The sequence below is a fragment of the Rissa tridactyla genome, chromosome 1 (genome assembly GCF_028500815.1).
Source record: "Rissa tridactyla isolate bRisTri1 chromosome 1, bRisTri1.patW.cur.20221130, whole genome shotgun sequence".
NCBI lineage: Eukaryota > Metazoa > Chordata > Aves > Charadriiformes > Laridae > Rissa > Rissa tridactyla.
The window spans coordinates 155,515,641-155,521,640 of record NC_071466.1 but is presented as its reverse complement, the minus strand read 5'-3'; the positions used below and the strand labels follow the sequence as shown (position 1 = coordinate 155,521,640).

Below are 6,000 nucleotides of genomic sequence, written 5' to 3'. Positions count from 1 at the left end.
AACACATAACTGTGTGATGAAAAGAAGATGCCAAGGTGTGGATGGAAGGGAGTAGTTTACTTTACTAAGAAAGACTCCAGGTGGGTGCAATTGCCCACGCTGGGACCAGCCGCACAGTGCTTTTCATTGTCACAGATGGTAGGTGTTAGATGATGCAATGTGTACGGTGCCAGACAAATTACTTTTTTAGCTCATTCCTCGGGAAACAGGAGAAGAATCTGAACTGGATTTCCGTGCAAACCTGGAGCAGGAGCTGCAAGCTGCAACCCCAACTGAGACCCAAGCAGTCAATGGGCCCAGTCTTTCAAATCAAGGCACAGACTTGCTCGGGGATGGGGAATTACACCAAAATTGCCTGGAGTTTGGAACAAGTCCACTTAGTTTTAAATTAAACGGCGGATTGGGGAACACGCTTATTCAGTGGATGTAATGAACCTAAAAGTTGGAAAAGCCTGCTCTTAAATGAAAGCCTTGATATAAGTCCAGCAAACGCTGCAACCAGAAGTGTTGAAGCACCATGACAAAAGTTGTTCTCATGGCACTTTCAGCCCAAATTGAAATGAAAAGCTGGGGTTTTTTTATTATTATTTTTTGTTTCTCCCCCAGCCGTATGTCCAGTCCAACACTGCCGTGGGCTAAGTGGCAAGCTGGAAGTCAGCGAGGCTAAAAAGTTAAAAGCTCCCCAAACTCCGACAGCTCAAAGGCTACCCGGGCAAACGCTGTAGATGTTTGTGCCTGGAAAAGCAGCTGAGGCCCTGGCGAGCGCCGGCCGGGGGGTACCGTGAGGTGCCCTCACCCCGCCGGCGGCCGGGGGTGCCGCGATGAAGAGGAAGGGAAGTCGCCTGGGCTTACAAGCCCGTTGCCGGCGGCACGATCCCCCCGCCGCGGGGGCAACGCCGCCGGGCGCACGGGGAGCTGCCGCCGAGCCCCTCCGTCGGCGCAAGCCACCCCGGTGCGGTCCCGTCCCGCCCCCTCCCCACCCTCCGCACCCCCCGTCCCCGTCGGCGGGGGCGAGGCTGCCCCGCGGGTGACCCGCCCGTCGGGCGCGCCCCCGCCGCATCACATGAGGGGGCAGCGCGACCGCTCGCTCTGCCCCGCCGCCCGCCCGCCCGCCCGCCGCCCTCCTCTCGCCGCCTTCGCCGCAGCCCGGGCTCTGCCGAGTCAAAGCGCGGATCAGGTTCCCTGCCTCCAGTATAAAAATCTCGGCGAGAAATCTCCGGCGGGAGAGAGAGACGGGGCGCGGGCGGAGCGGGGCGTGAGGCGGCGGCCGGCGAGCCCGTCCGTGGGGAAGCGAAGGGACGCGCTGCGGCGGCGGCGGCAGTAGGAGAAGCAGCAGCAGCCGCTGCTCAGCGGGGACGCCCGCGGCTCGCCCCTCTCAGCTGCGGGAGAAGAGATTTTTGCCGCCCGAAGTAAGTCCGAGGGGGCGGCGGGGGCTCCAGGGGTCTGCCCGAGGGATGGTGTCCCCCGCGCCCCGCTCCTCCAAGGGGAGGGTGGGAAGCGCTGCCCCCCGCCCTGCCCCGGCTCCGGGGGGCTAGCCCCGGCTCCAGGGGACTCGTCCCATCCCCAAGTGACTTGCCCCAGCGGGGCTCTGCGGTCCCGGCCCCATCTCGCCTGCCCTCGCCGCCCGGCGGGTGCCGGGGAGAGAGGCCGTGGGGTTGGGTGGGAGCCGGGACCCAGCGGGGTGGGGCGGGGGGGGCACCTGCAGCCCCGGAGACACCTGTCCGAGGGACAGGCGGGGAGCGAGGTCTGGAGGTGCCCGGGAGCACGAACGGGGTGGCGGGGGGGTGTCCCCGCCGCGCTTCGGGGCGGTGGGGAGAGCTGCCGCGCCGGACGGCCGCCACGCTGGGGGTGGTAGCGTTGGTTTGGTACATGGGAGCGTTAAAAAGCCGAGGCAGGGTGAAGAAGAGAGAGGTGGCAGTGGGGGACGTGACCCAGCGGGGAAAGGAGGCAGGAGTCCTCGGGCTGATCTGTTTCGAGAGGACAAAAGGGCAGCAGAGTGACCCCATAGCGGCAAACCTCCTGCAGGTCCCAGTTGCCGTGTGCCAGGAATGTTCCGGTGGAGACTCGGGTTAACGAGGTTAAATTGTACCCTCAAACTGAGCACTTTAAATGTTATTTTTCTTGTGTCTTAGCCTTCTCATCCCTAGTTTACTTTTGGTGGAACAACTGAGTCCAGCAAATGCTGATAGATCTATTTAAAACTGCCGTCGTTAGTTTGTGTCTTTGACTTCCTCCGAAGGGATAGGTTGAGAGAAAATCTGGCTTAACAACAGTGAAAACACCGTTTCCTTCTGTTGAGCATACGCACTATTCTGCAAATGTGTTATGGTCTCCAACATTGGTGCTTCTAACTCCTTACCCTCGTTCATCTTCTCCTCTTTAAAAGTAGAGGTTTTTTTATAGAGGAAAGGTAGTCTTCATTCTTTGGGAGCTCATTGGCTTCTTTTACATGTCCCAGTTGGCTGTCGCACACTTCCACACTGCAAGTGGTTTGCTTTGGTGGTGAATATCTACTGTGCGTTAGCTTAGTGGTACGCGCTGAAGCTGGTTTCTAGGATGTAAACCCTAGAAACTAGTTGGGTCTCCGGAGCACTGTGGACATGTTTGCGACATGCATTAAATCTTTCTCTGTGAGATAACCCTGCAGCTATGAGTAGTGGGTAGGTGTTTTAATTAGATCCTGTTTGCTCCAAGTGACTTGCATGACAGTGGAAGAATGCTTTACCTGTGTCTCATCGACTTTTGAACTCTCTGCCTGTTCCTTGTTTTCCCCTTGGGGCTTGATTGTTCCAAGCTTTTAGCAAAGTTCAACTTATTGGAAAAGAAATAGACTGAGGGTGTAACTGCGTGTATTAGGGAGGAGGAGGGAAGGGATGGAGGGAAATAGAGAGATGGGAAGGGTATGGGAAAAGTTGTGACAAAGAAATACTCGTCTTTTATGTTTTCTGGACAGCGTGCTTGAACTGATGTAAATTTATGTGTTTTTTTTTTCTGTGTATTTTTGTTTCCTCCATGCAAAGAAATAAGAATTAAGAAAAAGAAAAAAAAAAAGTCTGAACTTTCGATCAAGAGAAATGGTCCGAAGGGAAAAAGGAACCTGCATATTTGGGACAAAATTTGCTAATTTGCTGTAGTAATGAAAATTTGGAAGTGAATGGAGAGGGTACTTCATTGGAGAAAACAAACAAAAAAACAGCAAGAAAAAAACCTCCTGCATAGTTTAGTGACTCTCCCTAAATGGAAAGAAAGCAGGGGTTTAATATACCCGTCTCCAGAATAAACTTAAACTCTTTGGTGACTTATTGCTTATGAAGCTTTGGATGAAATTGAAGGACAGAAACTTACTGAATTTAGCGTGCTCCAGAGCAGGCTCTTAGGTGGAAAAAAGAGAAGCCAGCAACAGGTCTTTCTTTAACAAATGTCAAGTCTTTGTTTATAGTGTAGAAGTGGCCTAAGAAAAACAAGACTTTCTGCAATTATTCAGGTGTCTTTTGCCAGCTATTTGAGATGCTGCCTGTGGCTGATAACATCCTTGCCAGCAGAAGGCTGGTCTTACTATCGTATTACAAACTATAGTGCTGCTATCCCAGTGCCATATGCCTGTGTTCCTCTAGCGCCCATATTGACACTGAGAACACTTTGGAGGCTTATCTTATTCCTGACACAGCTGTACGGCTGATGGATGTTTTGTGTAGATTCATCTTTCTGTCACTAATGTGAATATTATTACTTAGCTGACTTCCAGCAATCGTGGCTCCAGCAAGGTATTTCCCTGACACGTCCTGTGTTTCTTCTCTATCATTCTGGGAACGGTTGTTCCCGACTCCTCATGTAACAACTAAAAATAATCTTCTACAGGAGCTCTGAAAATGCACTCGTTTAACTCATACTCTTATTTTATTTTAGTGTGTTTTCATGGCAGTGTGGATATGATTTATCAAGTGTTATAGTGCAGCAAGTGTTTTAGTGTAAGACTGGGGCGTTAGGGATGGAGCTGGCACTGCTCACGAAACCTCCTGCTCTGTTCGGGCCCCCTCATTACCTATACGCCCAACCGGGGTGTTTTCTGTGGGAACTGGTCTTTAACAATGTACGCTTCGCTTCGATATTTACAACCTCTTGCTGATCAGTGTATCAAAAGCATTTTCATTTAGAGGATTCATTTCAGGACTTTAATTGAGGAAATCTCTTTGTTTCAAGCCTCCATAATAAACCATTCAAAATGCTGTCTTTGAATGAACTAGGTCACTGTAACGCGCGCGCACACAGGGTGATTCTCATCTGGTAGCCGGCATTCGGTCGACCCATATCCCTGGTGAGCTTGTCCCTGATTTATCCTTCTTGGACTGGCTTGTTCACAGGGAGCTTATGCTGAAAATTCACTGCTGGAGGTCATTCTCCATTCTTGGCATCTCTGGCAGCCTTAAGCTTAAATTGCAGCCTCATTTTCTATCCAATCAATACCACTCTTATGTCGCTGAGTTTCCATGGTGCCCCCAATCTTCTGTCTACATATTGATGTCTGACAGCAGGAATAGCATTCTGTGTCGCTATATATACTTACTAAACCTGTCAAAACTATTTAGGGTCTGTCGCACTAATTTATATCCATATCCTGATATTATTTGTATCTGTTGAGCTTTGACTGATGGAACTCGCTGCACTAAGGAATGAGCCCCAACAATGCACTCCAGGGATGGCTCGAGGGATGGACGTTTTGAGAAAGGGAAAAAGACTCTCTTCTAGAGTAGCTGGGGTAGTCTAGAATCCTTTGAGCACAATAGAGTCATTTTGAAAACATACAAGTCTCAATGGCTCCAAGTTAATGCTTTGGAAATCATTCTCCATTGTGCTGCTCTGAATGCATAGAGGGTCCTCTCCGATGGAGCCGCGGAGAGGAAAATAGAAAAGTGGGCATTGTCAAGTGTTCAGCGTGCATTTGAGGAGGGCTGGGGGAAATTTGAGTCAGTTGTCTCACATGAGCTTTCTTCAGCTTTTATGAAGCTGAAATTCATTAATTAACGAAATTAAACGAGCGAGCAATGTCTTCTGTAATAGGGATGTTTGCGTTTTACTACAATAACTCCCAGAGCATTTTAGTTGCGTAAGAAACGGTATGGCGGTGTCTCCGTGGATTGACACAGCAGCAGTTAAACAAGATGAGGAAAGGCGTATCTTCTGTGTGTCATTAACTTCCAAGGGACTGATACCTGTTATTTGTGCCAACTGTAATAGATACTACATAAAGACTAGTAGATTTTTATGTATTTATTTATTTAAATATGCTTTGCAAACCGTTGAACGTATGTCAAATGGAGTTGGTCATCAGCTGGAGAAACCCTTTAATCCCACTACCTTTAACATGAGATTGATCCAACCCATGAAATAAGAGTTGGCAGTCAGTATTGGAATTTGCTGCTTAAAATTTTGTGTGCTCTGAGTTGCCAGAAGAACTGATTTTGTGATGCCAAGTTCATTAATACTTCTCAGACCCTCTTCAGCCTCACAGTTTTTTCACTAGTGAAAAGTAAGGACCTTTAAGACTTAAAAGGCCCTGTTGCAGGTGGTGTTTGATGTAGTGGTATTAAAATAGCTCAGTTTGTTAAGTTTTCAGCCATGGCTTACCTCATCATGGTAGAAAGGGTCAGTGGGGCTTTAGCAAACTAGACGCTCTCTTGGCCAATAAGTCTCACCTTATTTTACTCCAAGGAATGGAATCACTGAACCATTTAAAATATTTGGCTCTACCTCCTGCCGTGGCACCATGATGATTTTTTATTTTTTTAAAAAACTTTTCTCATTTCCTTGCTTGCTTACATATGTGGGAGTGACTTTTTAAAAACTGTAGTCATCTTGCAGACTGCTTTTTAATGTCTTTCAGACCGAAGGTTGAGAGAACACAGCTGTAGGCAGTTTCATGGGAGATGAGAAGGGGGAATGTGAATATAATAAAGAGTTAGACATATTACTGATGCAGCCAGGTGATTTCCACCCCCTCCG

At 49.1% G+C, this 6,000-nt stretch overlaps 1 protein-coding gene across 1 annotated transcript in view; it reads left to right on the top strand.

Annotated features, from left to right (window-relative positions):
* Nucleotides 1-1,130: 1,130 nt before the first annotated feature.
* Nucleotides 1,131-6,000, top strand: part of PTN (pleiotrophin) — an 82,927-nt gene continuing 78,057 nt past the window's right edge. The window contains exon 1 of the mRNA XM_054187870.1: nt 1,131-1,409. The gene's annotated coding sequence lies outside the window, so the exon portion shown is untranslated. The remainder of the gene's footprint in view (nt 1,410-6,000) is intronic.